The following is a 17911-nucleotide window of genomic DNA, read 5'->3' on the forward strand; positions in this document are numbered from 1 at the left end:
ATCCAAACACAAAACATGTCCAAACATGTAAAAAGGTTTAGATCCTATGGCTAAAGCTTCAACAGTTGAGCCATTGCCAATCCGGACTCTAACATCTTGAGAACACAAGCTGCTACTATTTACTAGTTCCTGCATATCATTAGAAATGTGAGAACTGGAACCAGTAACTAAAACCCAAGCTGTTGATGAACTATGAGTATCATCAGAATCTAAATAACAAGATATGGACATACCTTCCGAAGGTGTATCCTTCTTGTCCTTCAGAGAAGTAAGATACTCTGGGCAGTTCCTTTTCCAGTGCCCATCCTTTTGGCAGTGGAAACACTTTCCTTTGCCTCCATCAGCTTTAGTCTTCCTTTTCTGTTCAGCTATTTTCTTGGAAGGACCAGGAATCTGAGGTTTCTTTTTCCTATTGCCCTTCTTCTTGTTAGACTTTCCAGCAGAAGAAGATGCAACCAAAGCTACCTCTTTTCCTTTATTGCCTGGCATATTCTTTTGGGCAATAACCAGCATGTTGAGTAAACCAGCTAAGGTGCATTCCTGTTTAGTCATATGGAAATTTGTCACAAAATTCCCAAAAGACTCAGGAAGGGACTGAAGGATCAAATCCGTCTGTAGTTGGAAATCCATGTTGAAGTCAAGATGTTCCAATTGCTCAATTAGTCGAATCATCTTGTGGACATGATCCCCAACATTCTGTCCCTCAGACATCCTCATACGGAATAGCTGTCTAGATATCTCATACCTAGCATTCCTGCTGTGCTTACCACACAACTCTTGTAGGTGAAGGAGGATCTCACTCACACTCTGCATGTTCTCATGTTGCTTCTGTAACTCATTACTCATGGTAGCAAGCATGTAACACTTAGCTCTAATATCATGCTCCTTCCACTTGTCCAAAGTATCATGTTCCTCTTGTGTGGCCTCTGGAGGTAAGGGACCAGGAACATTTGAATCTAGAACATATCCTATATGTTCAAAGTTCAGGATAAGTTTCAAATTTCTTAGCCAATCAGACAGATTAGGTCCTGTCAACCTATTGTGATCAAGTATGCTTGCAAGGATATTGGATGGTGGTGGTTGTTTTGTGCTCATTTTTATCAGAAAATTAACTGTAGAAAATAACCAGATTAATTAGTAAATGTATCATGTAATTAACCAAAATGATTATGGTCTTTTAATCAAATTGGTCCTCCCACTAACTTAACGAATCCTACACTTCCAAAGTAGAAAACGGAAATCCTAGTTGGATGGATTTCTAGTTGGTGATTGAATTCTTATAATTCTATTGATCATCCTCAAGTACATCCATTATTGGAATTACAATAAACTATAAGTGAGCAACTCTTTGCCCATCACATCTCATGTGAGGTTTAATCCTTTACCTAGCCCCTAATGCTCAAAATCTCAGGTACATCCTTTATTGACTTATCTTGCATTAGTTAAGTTGATCCCATTGAGCTAGTAATTATGCAAATAATTTTAATGTCCTCAGGTACATCCAATATTGGCCACTAAACCATTTACATATTTACAACATCTCATGCTTAACAATTATTCTAAAGAAAATCTCTTAAATAAATTGCATCTTATGCAACTATTTAAAATTTCTTAAAATAATTACCCCAATGGAGGGCCTATGTTATAATTACTTTAATTATAGCATTTCCAACTTAATCATTTGTTTGGAAGATTTTATGGTCATTCTATTTACTATTAAGGTCTCACTTTGCACATTATCCATTTAGCATGCATATATCATATAATTGCATACATTCCCATACATCTCATGCATTCATGGATAAGCAGTAAATATGGTATGATCATGGACTTTCTAAGGGATTCAATTCTGAGCCACCAAGAATTGAATCAGGGCATTCCTAGGTGCATTTCATTCATTCATTTTACAAGAGTTGCTGAAGGAGTACATAATCAACACTTGATCTTGAATTCCTCCCACTGGTCCCACCAATACTCTTGACCTCCTTGAACTTCTTGCAATCCAATATTACATAGTAATCCTTGGCATACCAAGGCGAATTTACAAGAACTTAAATAAATGAAATTACAACCCAAAAATTATTACAAACTTAATAATACATGCCCAAAATAAATTAAAATAAATTAATTAATTTACAATCCCAAAGAAACATAAAAGAAATAAATCCAATCATATTGGTCTTTTATAGTCCATAATCATCCATCATGCATATCACTATTTAACAATTAAATAAAACATACATACTTAAATTAAATTGAATATCTCATATTCAACTTAAAAATCCAGATTTGAATATGATTCAAATAAATTTAAAAATTCAGATTTGAATCTCATTCAAACAAATTTAAAAATTCAGATTTGAATCACATTCAAACAACTTTAAAAATTCAGATTTGAATCACATTCAAACATTTTTTAAAAAATCAGATTTGAATCACATTCAAATATTTTTTTAAAAATCATATCTGAATTTTATTCAATCAATTTTAAAAAATCAGATTTAAATATGATTCAAACAACTTTAAAAATTCATATTTGAATCACATTCAAACAACTTTTAAAATTCATATTTGAATCACATTCAAACAATTTTTAAAATTCTGATTTAACTCATAATTTAATTGTGTGATAAAAATTCTAATTAAACAATTTAATTAGACATAAAATGGATCTTAGATCATACAACAATTGCACATTCACCATCCATTTACCTTTGCACACCATTGTGATGCATCAACCATGCACACCATGGTGTTCATCATTTGTGCCGCCACCTTGACTTTGCAACCAGCAATAAACTTTTGATCTCATGATCAAACACACAATTAAATCATATAAACATCAATCTAAATGGCAAATATAGTGGCTCTGATACCAATTTTTGATTAAAATCTTCAATTGGTTGCATTTTCTTCTGCTGGAAAGTCCAACAAGAAGAAGGGCAATAAGAAAAAGAAACCTCAGATTCCTGGTCCTTCCAAGAAAATAGCTAAACAAAAAAGGAAGACTAAAGCTGATAAAGGCAAAGGAAAGTGTCTCCACTGCCAACAGGAAAGTGTTTCCATTACCAACAGGAAAGTGTTTCCATTGCCAGTAAGAAAGTGTTTCCACTGGCCAGAGTATAGCAATATAAATGAATGCAATGCCATGCTGAAAACCAACTCAAGTTCAAAATATATTTGGCACTTAAGGTTATGTCATGTTGCAAAAGATAGGATTGCAAAACTGGAGAAAATGGGGATTCTATCCTCATTGGGCTCTGAGCCGACTCCAACTTGTGAATCTTGCTTTCAGGGCAAAATGACTAGATCACCCTTTGTTGGACAGGGGCTAAAAGCAGAAAATATTTTGGAGCTAATACAGAGTGATGTATGTGGTCCATTTAAAGAAATGGCTAGAGGGGGCTTTCATTATTTTATTACCTTTACTGATGATAAATCAAGGTTTGGGTATTTGTATTTGATGAAAAACAAACATGAATTTTTTTTGAAAAATTCAAAGAATTTAAATCTGAAGTAGAAAATCAAACAGGAAAGAGTATTAAAGCTCTTCGATCAGATCGTGGAGGTGAATATTTGAGTACTGAATTTGATGAATACTTGAGAGAGCATGGCATTGTTTCTCAGCTGACTTCTCCAGGAACGCCACAGCAGAAATCAGCTTGTATCAAAAAGCTGAACACTGATAAATTGGAGACCAGATCAGAAAAAAGGTCGATTTGTTGGATATCCAAAAGATAGTTTTGGATATTATTTTTATTTGCCTACTTCACAAAAAGGTTGTGATAAGTAGAGATGCCACATTTCTTGAACAACAGTTTGTTCAAGAAGGAGGCAAAGGAAGGCAAATAGAGTTAGAATTGGAGAATTCTGACCAACCAACATATCAGATGGATATAGATCTATCTAGTCAACCTATACCCGTTGATGAAACATCTACAGCTGTTCCTCGTAGAACAACCAGGGTATTTCACCGACCAGTGAGATATGGTTTTCTTCATGAAGAAGAACAAGAGTTGTCTACTCATGAAAAAGTAGATCATGGAGATGATCCACTTACCTATGAAGAAGCTATATCAGATATAGACTCTTCAAAATGGATTGATGCTATGAAATCCGAGATTGATTCCATGTATAAGAATCAAGTTTGGGATCCTGTTGACCCACCTGAAGGTATTATACCTATAGGGAACAAATGGGTTTTCAAGAAGAAAATTGGTTCTGATGGAAAGGTAGAGACCTATAAGGCAAGGCTAGTAGCGAAAGGGTTTCGCCAAAGGCAAGGAATCGACTATGAGGAGACTTTCTCGCCTGTTGCCATGCTTAAATCAATTAGGATTTTATTAGCAATAGCTGCGTACTATGATTATGAGATTTGGCAGATGGATGTCAAAACAACTTTTCTCAATGGATACATTGAAGAAAACATTTTCATGGAACAACCTAGGGGATTTGAATCCCAAGATGGTTCCAAGGTATGCAAGCTAAAGCGATCCATTTATGGGTTGAAACAAGCTTTGAGGAGTTGGAACATCCGTTTTGATGAAGCCATTAAATCCTTTGGTTTTATCAAAAATGAGGATAAGCCATGTGTATATAAGAAGGTTAGTGACATTGCTATCACTTTCCTTGTCTTATATGTGGATGACATACTATTGATGGGTAATGACACAGGTATGTTGACAACTATAAAGGTATGGTTGTCAAATACATTATCCATGAAAGACTTAGGGGAGGCAACCTATATTCTTGGGATTCGCATCTATAGAGATAGAGCGAAAAGAATAATTGGTTTATCCCAAAGTCTATACTTGGAAAAGGTGTTAAAGAGGTTTAACATGCTTGATTCCAAGAGAGGATTGTTACCAGTGAGACATGGTATCCATCTTTCTAAAGAGATGTCTCCAAAGACACCTGAAGAAAGAGATAAGATGGCCAGGATTCCATATGCTTCGGCTATTGGAAGTTTAATGTATGCAATGTTGTGTACTAGGCCGGATGTCGCATATGCTGTTAGTTTGACTGACAGGTATCAATCCAATCCAGGTTTGGAACACTAGATAGCTGTCAAGAATATCCTTAAGTACTTGAGAAGAACTAAGGATTTATTCTTGATTTATGGAGGTGGAGACTTGCAATTGGATGGTTATCTCGATTCTCGATTTCCAATCGATATCGATGATAGAAAGTCTACCTCTGGATATGTGTTCATTTGTAATAGAGGTGCTCAATTGGAAGAGTTCCAAAGCAGAGCACGCATTGCAGATTCCACTCTGAGGCAGTATATTCTTTGCATCGAGATCTTTGCAAAGGAAGCTGTTTGGATAAAGAAGTTCTTGACAGAACTTACAGTAGTTCCTTCTATTGAGTCAGCAGTTCCATTACACTGTGACAACAATGGAGTAGTCATACAGGCTAAGGAACTAAGGTCTCACCCAAAATCCAAACACATAGAAAGGCACTACCACATTATCAGACATATAGTTGGGCAAAGGCGATATAGCCATGCAGAAAAATAGCATCAGCTGAAAATCCAGCTGATCCATGCACTAAGCCTTTGTCACAAGCTTAGTTAGACCGACATCTTGAGAAGATGGGTCTAAGGTATTGTAATGAATGGCTCTAGTGCTAGTGGGAGATTGTTAGTAGTATGCCCTAGAGCATATCATTTAGTATGTATCTTGTACATATTTTTATTAATAAAAGGCATTTCCACTTTTCCATTTACATAATATATTTATGTGTAATAGAAAAGGTCCATTGATATTTTGTTAGAAATATTATTCTTAAGTTGTTAAGAATATGAGTGACAATATTTCTAGCACGAAGTATCATAAATAGGTTCACAATCGAGGATACTTCATAATAAGGACATGACTTATCCAGAAAGATTGTATTCATGTTTGTTCCCAAGTTATTTATATGAGATATAAATAAGATGGAATGGTGAGTCTCATGCCATATAACAAACATGATAGGCACTTATAAATGATAAGTAGGCCGAACCAGTGACACTTATGACAAGCACATGGGGTTTACTCTTGTCAATGTTTTGTCATAAATCATATCAGTGCATATAATCTTTAGACCTGAGATAGCACAGTTATCTTTTATATAGGTAGTTTGAGTTTGATACTGCTTTCATACTTGTACTGTGTATGGGTATATGGGCATGTGTTGGCTCCTACTAGTTATATATGGAGGTAGGTGTTGATCAAGATGGATTCTGTTCCTCTAAGTAAATAGAGATAAAATCCTATGTTCATTTAATTGTTCTTGATGTTTCAAGTTCCTGGCCAGGACAGATAGATTTATTCAGAAAAGAGTTTCTGATGAGAAAATCTTTTTAATCAAGAACTGGAATTAAAAGAGAACATAATATTCATAGCAAATGGAGTTTGACATAAACCATGACTCCAGCTTGAGTTGGGATTTTGTAACGGAGAGATTCTAGTGCATGGTAACATATGATTATAGGTTCATTTAACGTAAACCTTATTACTAATTGAGTGGCCATGGCATGCTATGCTAGGTGTTAACCATGGTCTATGAGGTTCATAAAATGATTTAGAGAATTCATTTATGGTAAGAAAGAGTTCTGATGATATTAAGAGTTGATATCATGTCTCATTGCCAATTAGTGATGAGCCTAGCAAGTCACACACATACACAAGTTATCACCTATTTAAATATGATTTAATTAATTAATTAAAGAGTTTAATTGATTAATTAAATAGGTTTGGTTTGCAATTAGATTGCAAAGTCCCTAGCATGACTTGAAACCAAATCTAGATTATTGGATGTATAATATAGGTTAAATTTATATTTAAAGTGTTTAAATATGAATTTAATTAATGAGAAATTAATTAATAGAGATTAATTAATTAATTTATATTTGATATAAATTAATTAGAAGAAGAAAATAATTATTTTGGGTTAAGAACTCAAAATAAAGACACAGGGGCATTTTGGTCATTTTACAGTGTGACACGTGGCACTATGACATGGTGACACATGGCATAACACATAAGCTTGCCAAATGTTTTTTTTTAATCATGTAAGATGATTAAAATCAAGATTAAATATAGGCTTGACACTTGGCACAATGTGATTGGGTCACTTAAACCTAGAGCTAATCAAAGGGTGACATGTGGCAAGGGTTTAATGTGTTAACCTAGCTATTTAAGTGTTGTTATGAGAAAATAAATCACAACCAACAGCCACACTCCTTTGTCACGCCACTTTGAGGGTTTTTATCTCTTCTTCTTCATCTCTTATCAATTCAAAGAGATTAGCCATCAATCTCTTCAATTAAGAACACTAGGAATTGTTTCTAGTGTCCTGTTTACATCTCCAATCTTTTAAAAGGCAGAACTTGAATTTCTAATTAATAGAAAAAGCTTTAGAGGCTGTTCAAGGGCTGCCATAGGTGTTCTTGGTGTGGACAAGCTAGAGGGACAATGTGACACCCCTTACCCGACTACAGTGTAGCCGAGCAAGTTATGCCACTCAGTGTGCCGGAGCACTCTATTTTATCTTAATTCATTTTTATCATAGTTTTGAAAATAATTTGTGAAATATAATTCATTTATTGAAATTGTAATTTATTTGAGGTTCCAAAAATTTTTAAAGAAAATCCGGCAGAGTATCGGCTAAAAATGGAGAAAACCGTTCTTCTGAACCTGTGAAAAACACTTCCTATATTCTTATTCATTCATCTCAACTCCATTTATCAAAATCTCAATATTTTTCAGTTCACATTCATTTCTCAATCATTCATTTCATGTGATAATCATATATATATCACAGATAAACATTCACTTTTTCATTTACAAACACAATTCTCATTATTTACATGAGCATCAAATTACATTTCATAAGTTCATTTACACATGAGAAAATAAGATCAATTACAAAATACCAAAATGACACCTAGTGTCCTACCAATGCAATCAGAGTCTGTGAGGTGACACGGACACTATGCAGAATCGCAGGATGGACTTACCCAACTGTGGTCTCACTCTCGATCAAGATCTTCGCACCTCACGCTGCAAAGCGACGCGCTAAGCATAAAGCTTAGTGGTGCAAATAATAAAATAGAAAGAAATAATATGCAAATAAAAATCATAATTTCTTAGCCATTGTGTTCACAAGAACTGAATAATTACCAACTTAATGTTTAGTCGAGGGCTAATTACGTTTTATGATATTAACTTCTTCATGCATTTTGTTTATTTATTTTCTTCATGATCTTGAGTTTCTTTGTATTCTATCGTAATCATTTCTGATATTTAATTTTTATATTTTCTTTAACAATCAGTTCAATTACAGTTATACTTTTCCATGCCCAAGTAACCTATACAAATTGACCGGACTGGATAAACGGGTAAACTAGCACTGGGTACTAGGTACCTCGGGCCGTCACACCATCGGTCACAATGTGTCTCCCGGTGTGCAAACAGAATGGCTAATAAGCCATATAAGCAATAAGGCATAAAGCCAAGTAAAACATCATAATCAGTATAGCCATAGGCTATCACATCACAGAATGGCAATGAAGCCATACATCATACGCAGTACTGCTATCAGAACCCTATTGGCATGCCAACCTATCCAAACCAATCACATTAGGCCTACTAGGGTATTTAATACTTTTGAATTATTCAATTTTTGAATTTCAAGTTTTTATGTCACTATTCACTTCAATAGTCAACAAAAAGTTGACTTTTGCATAGATCATAGGTGCATTGGTTTTAACACTCCCAATGTACCACATTTTGCATTTAAAACTTGTTGGTTTTGGTCACTTTCTCAAAGCTTAGGTCATTTTGGCAAAATTGCCAATTTTCGGTTTTGGTGCTCCGAAGTTGCACTGTTCTATTAGTTGATCTACTGTTGGAATTTGACAAAACTTCCTTCATAGAAAATGTTCCTTATTTTGTCTAGTTGAAGTTCTTTTTTTGAATCACTCCATTTGGAGTTTTGTAGCTCAAGTTATGGCCAAAATAAGTTTACTGTTCACGCAATCGCTCATGCTGCACTTTTGGGTTTTGGCAGATTTTGGTCCAAATTTGGTCAGTAATTTGACTAAGTTAAGTTCATAATTTGGTCTAACTTTCTTCATATGAAATGTTCTACTATGCCTTATGTTTCCATCGGTTCAAGAATCGCCTAAATCCGAGTTTTCTAGAGAGAGTTATAGCCATCCAAACATTACTGCTCAAATTAAAATCTGCAGAGTTGCAAGTTTGAACAGTGACTGTGACTGCCATTTGGGTTAGGTTCTGGTCATAATTTGGGGTAGGTTTCTTCATTAAAGTTTTTTGTATATGTCTTAACTCTTTGCTGTAAGAATTTCAGGTCAATTGACCAAATCTACAGTGAGTTATGGCCAAATGAACAGTTACTGTTCATTTGGTCATTCTGCAGGGGCTGTTTGCAGGGTATCCGGATTGGGGCCAAGTTTTGGTCCTCTTGCTTTGGTCTTTTGGACATGGTTTCTTCAGCAAAAATGTGCCATTATAAGTCTAGTTTCATTTCCAATTGGCCAAACACCAATTGGACCTACACAGCCAAAGTTATGGCTGTCTAAGTGGGCTGGACTCACAGCCTCCCTGCTATTGTCACTAGGCAGCCTACCACTTTGGTTTGTAACACTCTAGTACACTTCAATTTATGATTAACTTACCTCAAATGGTCAATAATTGACCATTAGAATGTTATTTAACAATTTCATAAGCCAAATCAAAATTTCACTCCTCAAAACCCTAATTCCCACTATAAATGTTCACAACATACCTTAATTAATCACTTTCATTCCTTACATATATATATATACCTTAAAACATACTCTCTAGTTCACTCTAAGTCCATCAAAACAATCTAATTCATTCCTTCCTTAGGGCTGCCAAAAATTCATGGTATACATACACATGAATTTAGTCCATTTAATTTACCATTTCATATCAATTTCAAGTTCCTAACATGAAATAAAAGGAATACTTGCATAAATAAGCACTAACCTCACTTGTGACCTAACTTGGACTTGCCCAACTTCAAAATTTCCTCAAATTTCTGCTGCCTTATGCTTCCTCAAGGTTTAGGGATAATTTTTTGTGAAGGAAGTTCAGGGTTTTGGGGTGGAGAGCTTAGGGAAAATCAAGCTTTGAACAAGAGCTTTCATGGAGTTTTTTTCTTCTCTCTCTCTCTCTCAACGTTTCTGCAGCCCAAAGATGAAGATGGTTGTCCACTTTTTCCAATTTTTATCTCCTTTTATTCATGTTTAAGTAGTTTATAATGATGTGTCAAAATTTGGTTGGGTGAAAATATTTTAATTGCATCATGCTCATGTCATAAATATGACTTTTATTTCATTTTCTTTTTTTTTTTTTTCTTTTCTACTCATTTTCAATTTAATTTTTAACAATATTTATTCATATTTTAGATCATAATAATTATTTACTCAACTGGACAAGTCGGCCAAAAATCGCCTCTGAAGGCGAAATGACCAAAATGCCCTCCGTTTGGCTTAACGGGTCAAAATTGTCTGTACCGATTGAAAAATTTTTCTAGGTATTTTCTTGGCATTCTAATGCCATGGGAACCTCAATAACCCTTCTCTGGAGTCCCAAAAATTATTTTATAATTTTTCCCCCGAGTCTAGGGCTCCTCGCTGCGAGAACCGCAACTTCCCTCTGGTTACCCATCGCTAGGGCACCGGCTCGTTTAACTTGGTTGTATTTTATTTCAAAAATTTTTACTAAATTTTTCTTATTAATATTTGAGTTAATTATGATTCCCGACTTTAGTCTAAATATTTTTCCGGACGTTCTAGCTATCCGGACCGACACCGGTCACCGGAACAGTAGAATGTACGGAGTTACTACAGGAAGGGTGTTACAACTCTTCCCCTCTAATTTAAATTTCGTCCTCGAAATTTACCTGACTTAAGTAATCGAGGAGTTGCTACGTCCTTGTTTCTTCACTTCCTTGTATCGCCTCATCAGTGTCTGGGTTTGGCTCTTCCTGAGCTTCCATAGCATATACTTGTGGTGCCACCCTGACTTCGGGCTTTTCAACCGCTCTCGAAACAATCTTCGTGTAATGTCACCGTTTCGCTCTACCCGATCTTTTACCCCTTTGAACTATAGGGGAAGGTCTATCAACTTGTACCGGAGCTATTGAACCACTCCTCTGAGGGCAATCTCTTATGAAATGATCCGTAGCCCCACATTTGAAACACTCTCCAGTTAATAGTCGACACTCCCTCTCGTGTCTTCTACCACAATGCATACATTCGGGCTTTGGGGTTGATCCTTGTTATTGTGCCCGGGAACTAGCTATAGATATTCCAATCGCCTCTGTGGCCCCGTGTCCGATCTTGTGAACTAGAACCCTTAAACTTCTTACTATCGGTTGGTATACTTGACTGCCCCGGCCCCTTTCTCGTCTCTCCCTTCCGGTCCGCTTCACCGATTCTTACCTTTTCAACCTTTATTGCGCCTTCCACTAGCTTGGTAAATTCTATGATTCCCAAGGCGTTGAGCTGGATCTTGATGTTGTCATTTAGTCCCTCTTCAAATCTCTTGCACCTTTCACTTCATTAGGGACTATCTCCCTTCCATAGCGGCTCAATCTTACGAATTCCTTCTCATATTCGGCCACCGACAACCGCCTCGCCAAAGTTAATAAACTCTCTTCTTCTCTCTTCTAGGTATACATTACCCACATATTTCTTCTTAAATTCTGAAAGAAAGAAGTCCCAAGTTACTGACTTCTCGCTGCACTTCATCGACACGATGTCCAACCATTCGTAGGAATCATCTTGTAACAAGGATAAACCAGCTTCTAAGTTCTGCTCTGGGGTGCAGTGGAGTTGTTTTAAGACTCTGCCCTTTCTGTTCAACCAATTTTCAGCTGCAACAAAGTCATCTTCTCTTGCCATAGAAATCCACTGCTCCAAACTTTCTTAGCCTTTCCAGATGTGATTTCTGCTGTGGAGCTGGTGGCGGTGGTGGTGCTGGCATTACCCCGGCCATTTGTCTAAAGAAATTGGCCATTTGCTGAAACATGGCCTGTGGAGGCCGAGCAGCTCGCTGAGCTGGCGGAGCGCATTCTCTCATGCCCCTCAGCCTCACCGCCGGTGGAGCATGACTCTCCACTTCCTCCTCGACTGCTCTCTGAGATGAAGGGTCCATATCCTATTCAAAATAAGAAAGATAAACAGATCTGCATTAGTGTCACCTCGACTCTTACAAATGCAATGCATGGTATGGACTCAATCTAGGCCCAGAAACGCCTAAACCGTGCTCTGATACCACTAAATGTGACACCCCTTACCCGACTACAGTGTAGCCGAGCAAGTTATGCCACTCAAGCAGTCTGAGCACTCTATTTTATATTAATTCATTTTTATCATAGTTTTGAAAATAATTTGTGAAATATAATTCATTTATTGAAATTGTAATTTATTTGAGGTTCCGAAAATTTTTAAAGAAAATCCGGCAGAGTACCGGCTAAAAATGGAGAAAACCGTTCTTCGAAACCTGTGAAAAACACTTCCTATATTCTTATTCATTCATCTCAACTCCATTTATCAAAATCTCAATATTTTTCAGTTCACATTCATTTCTCAATCATTCATTTCATGTGATAATCATATATATATCACAGATAAACATTCACTTTTTCATTTACAAACACAATTCTCATTATTTACATGAGCATCAAATTACATTTCATAAGTTCATTTACACATGAGAAAATAAGATCAATTACAAAATACCAAAATGACACCTAGTGTCCTACCAATGCAATCAGAGTTTGTGAGGTGACACGGACACTATGCAGAACTGCAGAATGGACTTACCCAATCTGTGGTCTACTGGCTCTCGATCAGTATCTTCAGTACCTACGCGTTGCAAAAGCGACGTGCTAAGCATAAAACTTAGTGGTGCAAATAATAAAATAGAAAGAAATAATATGCAAATAAAAATCATAATTTCTTAGCCATTGTGTTCACAAGAACTGAATAATTACCAACTTAATGTTTAGTCGAGGGCTAATTACGTTTTATGATATTAACTTCTTCATGCATTTTGTTTATTTATTTTCTTCATGATCTTGAGTTTCTTTGTATTCTATCGTAATCATTTCTGATATTTAATTTTCGTATTTTCTTTAACAATCAGTTCAATTACAGTTATACTTTTCCATGCCCAAGTAACCTATACAAATTGACCGGATCGATAAACGGGTAAACTAGCACTGGGTACTGTGTACCTCGGGCCGTCACACCATCGGTTACAATGTGTCTCCCGGGGTGCAAACAGAATGGCTAATAAGCCATATAAGCAATAAGGCATAAAGCCAAGTAAAACATCATAATCAGTATAGCCATAGGCTATCACATCACAGAATGGCAATGAAGCCATACATCATATGCAGTACTGCTATCAGAACCCTATTGGCATGCCAACCTATCCAAACCAATCACATTAGGCCTACTAGGGCATTTGATACTTTTGAATTCTTCAATTTTTGAATTTCAAGTTTTTATGTCACTATTCACTTCAATAGTCAACAAAAAGTTGACTTTTGCATAGATCATAGGTGCATTGGTTTTAACACTCCCAATGTACCACATTTTGCATTTAAAACTTGTTGGTTTTGGTCACTTTCTCAAAGCTTAGGTCATTTTGGCAAAATTGCCAATTTTCGGTTTTGGTGCTCCGAAGTTGCACTGTATATTTGGTCGATCTACTGTTGGAATTTGACAAAACTTCTTGCATAGAAAATGTTCCTTATTTTGTCTAGTTGAATTTCTTTTTTTGAATCACTCCATTTGGAGTTTTGTAGCTCAAGTTATGGCCAAAATAAGTTTACTGTTCACGCAATCGCTTATGCTGCACTTTTGGGTTTTGGCAGATTTTGGTCCAACTTTGGTCAGTAATTTGACCAAGTTAAGTTCATACTCTGGTCTAACTTTCTTCATATGAAATGTTCTACTATGCCTTAGGTTTCCATCGGTTCAATAATCGCCTAAATCTGAGTTTTTTAGAGAGAGTTATAGCCATCCAAACATTACTGCTCAAATTAAAATCTGCAGAGTTGCAGGTTTGAACAGTAACTATGACTGCCATTTGGGTTAGGTTCTGGTCATAATTTGGGGTAGGTTTCTTCATTAAAGTTGTTTTTCTATGTCTTAACTTGTTGCTATAAAAATTTCAGGTCAATTGACCAAATCTACAGTGAGTTATGGCCAAATGAACAGTTACTGTTCATTTGGTCATTCTGCAGCGGCTGTTTGCAGGGTATCCGGATTGGGGCCAAGTTTTGGTCCTCTTGCTTTGGTCTTTTGGACATGGTTTCTTCAGTAAAAATGTGCCATTATAAGTCTAGTTTCATGTCCAATTGGCCAAACACCAATTGGACCTACACAGTCAAAGTTATGGCTGTCTAAGTGGGCTGGACTCACAGCCTCCCTACTGCTGTCACTAGGCAGCCTACCACTTTGGTTTGTAACACTCTAGTACACTTCAATTTATGATTAACTTACCTAAAATGGTCACTAATTGACCATTAGAATGTTCTTTAACAATTTCATAAGCCAAATCAAAATTTCACTCCTCAAAACCCTAATTCCCACTATAAATGTTCACAACATACCTTAATTAATCACTTTCATTCCTTACATATATATATATATATATACCTTAAAACATACTCTCTAGTTCACTCTAAGTCCATCAAAACAATCTAATTCATTCCTTCCTTAGGGCTGCCAAAAATTCATGGTATACATACACATGAATTTAGTCCATTTAATTTACCATTTCATATCAATTTCAAGTTCCTAACATGAAATAAAAGGAATACTTGCATAAATAAGCACTAACCTCACTTGTGACCTAACTTGGACTTGCCCAACTTCAAAATTTCCTCAAATTTCTGCTGCCTTATGCTTCCTCAAGGTTTAGGGATAATTTTTTGTGAAGGAAGTTTAGGGTTTTGGGGTGGAGAGCTTAGGGAAAATCAAGCTTTGAACAAGAGCTTTCATGGAGTTTTTTTCTTCTCTCTCTCTCTCAACGTTTCTGCAGCCCAAAGATGAAGATGGCTGTCCACTTTTTCCAATTTTTATCTCCTTTTATTCATGTTTAAGTAGTTTATAATGATGTGTCAAAATTTGGTTGGGTGAAAATATTTTAATTGCATCATGCTCATGTCATAAATATGACTTTTATTTCATTTTCTTTTCTTTTCTTTTCTACTCATTTTCAATTTAATTTTTAACAATATTTATTCATATTTTAGATCATAATAATTATTTACTCAACTGGACAAGTCGGCCAAAAATCGCCTCTGAAGGCGAAATGACCAAAATGCCCTCCGTTTGGCTTAACGGGTCAAAATTGTCTGTATCGATTGAAAACTTTTCTAGGTATTTTCTTGGCATTCTAATGCCATGGGAACCTCAATAACCCTTCTCTGGAGTCCCAAAAATTATTTTATAATTTTTCCCCCGAGTCTAGGGCTCCTCGCTATGCGAACCGCAACTTCCTCTCGTTACCCATCGCTAGGCACCGCCATTGCTTAACTTGGTTGTATTTTATTTCAAAAATTTTTACTAAATTTTTCTTATTAACATTTGAGTTAATTATGATTCCCGACTTTAGTTTAAATATTTTTCCGGACGTTCTAGCTATCCGGACCTACACCGGTCACCGGAACAGTAGAATGTACGGAATTACTACGGGGAGGGTGTTACAGACAACATTTGGTGTCCTGAAGATGAATCTCAAAGACGCAGACACGCTGCAGTGCATCAAGAGGTTAGTGTAATCGTTCTTGATTTAATCTAGGGTTCTAAAATTAATCTGATTAATTTTAAAATCTTAAATGGCAAATACATATCCAAAAACATATTAAAAGAGTTTTAATATGTTGTTTATCATTGAAATCAAATAGATAAAAATAAATCTTGCATGGTGCATGTGACCCTAGGTGAAATTTTTGAATTCAATGGTATAATCTTGTGTTTTTCACGCTTCCGTTCCTTCAATTGGTATCAGAGCCACTATATTTGCCATTTAGATTGATGTTTATATGATTTAATTGTTTGTTTGATCATGAGATCAAAAGTTTATTGCTGGTTACAAAGTCAAGGTGGCGGCATAAATGAAAAAACACCATCAATGGTGCACATGGTTTGGCTTCCATGGGTGGTTTAAGGTTTGGCTTTTAATTCTGCAATTGTTGTATGATCTAAGGCCTATTCTTTGACTAATTAAAGTGTTTAATTAGTAGTTTTTATCACACAATTAAATTATGATTCAAATCAGAATTTTAAAAATTGTTTGAATGTGATTCAAATCTGAATTTTAAAAGTTGTTTGAATGTGATTCAAATCTGAATTTTTAAAGTTGTTTGAATCATATTTAAATCTGATTTTTTAAAATTGATTGAATAAAATTCAGATCTGATTTTTAAAAAAATGTTTGAATGTGATTCAAATATGATTTTTAAAAAAATGTTTGAATGTGATTCAAATCTGATTTTTTAAAAAATGTTTGAAAGTGATTCAAATCTGAATTTTTGAAGTTGTTTGAATGTGATTCAAATCTAAATTTTTAAACTTGTTTGAATGAGATTCAAATCTGAATTTTTAAATTTATTTGAATAATATTCAAATCTGGATTTTTAAGTTGAATATGAGATATTCAATTTAATTTAAGTATGTATGTTTTATTTAATTGTTAAATAGTGATATGCATGATGGATGATCATGGACTATAAAAGACCAATGTGATTGGATTTATTTCTTTTATGTTTCTTTGGGATTGTAAATTAATTAATTTATTTTAATTTATTTTGTGCATGTATTATTAAGTTTGTAATAATTTTTGGGTTGTAATTTCATTTATTTAAGTTCTTGTAAATTCGCCTTGGTATGCCAAGGATTACTATGTAATATTGGATTGCAAGAAGTTCAAGGAGGTCAAGAGCATTGGTGGGACCAGTGGGAGGAATTCAAGGTCAAGTGTTGATTATGTACTCCTTCAGCAACTCTTGTAAAATGAATGAATGAAATGCACCTAGGAATGCCCTGATTCAATTCTTGGTGGCTCAGAATTGAATCCCTTAGAAAGTCCATGATCATACCATATTTACTGCTTATCCATGAATGCATGAGATGTATGGGAATGTATGCAATTATATGATATATGCATGCTAAATGGATAATGTGCAAAGTGAGACCTTAAAAGTAAATAGAATGACCATAAAATCTTCCAAACAAATGATTAAGTTGGAAATGCTATAATTAAAGTAATTATAACATAGGCCCTCCATTGGGGCAATTATTTTAAGAAATTTTAAATAGTTGCATAAGATGCAATTTATTTAAGAGATTTTCTTAAGAATAATTGTTAAGCATGAGATGTTGTAAATATGTGAATGGTTTAGTGGCCAATATTGGATGTACCTAAGGACATTAAAATTATTTGCATAATTACTGGCTCAATGGGATCAACTTAACTAATGCAAGATAAGTCAATAATGGATGTACCTGAGATTTTGAGCATTAGGGGCTGGGTAAAGGATTGAACCTCACATGAGATGTGATGGGTAAAGAGTTGCTCACTTATAGTTTATTGTAATTCCAATAATGGATGTACCTGAGGATGATCAATAGAATTATAAGAATTCAATCACCCACTAGAAATCCATCCAACTAGGATTTCCGTTTTCTACTTTGGAAGTGTAGGATTCGCTAAGTTAGTGGGAGGACCAATTTGATTAAAAGACCATGATCATTTTGGTTAATTACATGATACATTTACTAATTAATCTGGTTATTTTCTGCAGTTAATTTTCTGATAAAAATGAGCACAAAACAACCATCACCATCCAA

Source organism: Hevea brasiliensis, chromosome 2 (genome assembly GCF_030052815.1).
Source record: "Hevea brasiliensis isolate MT/VB/25A 57/8 chromosome 2, ASM3005281v1, whole genome shotgun sequence".
Taxonomy (NCBI): domain Eukaryota; kingdom Viridiplantae; phylum Streptophyta; class Magnoliopsida; order Malpighiales; family Euphorbiaceae; genus Hevea; species Hevea brasiliensis.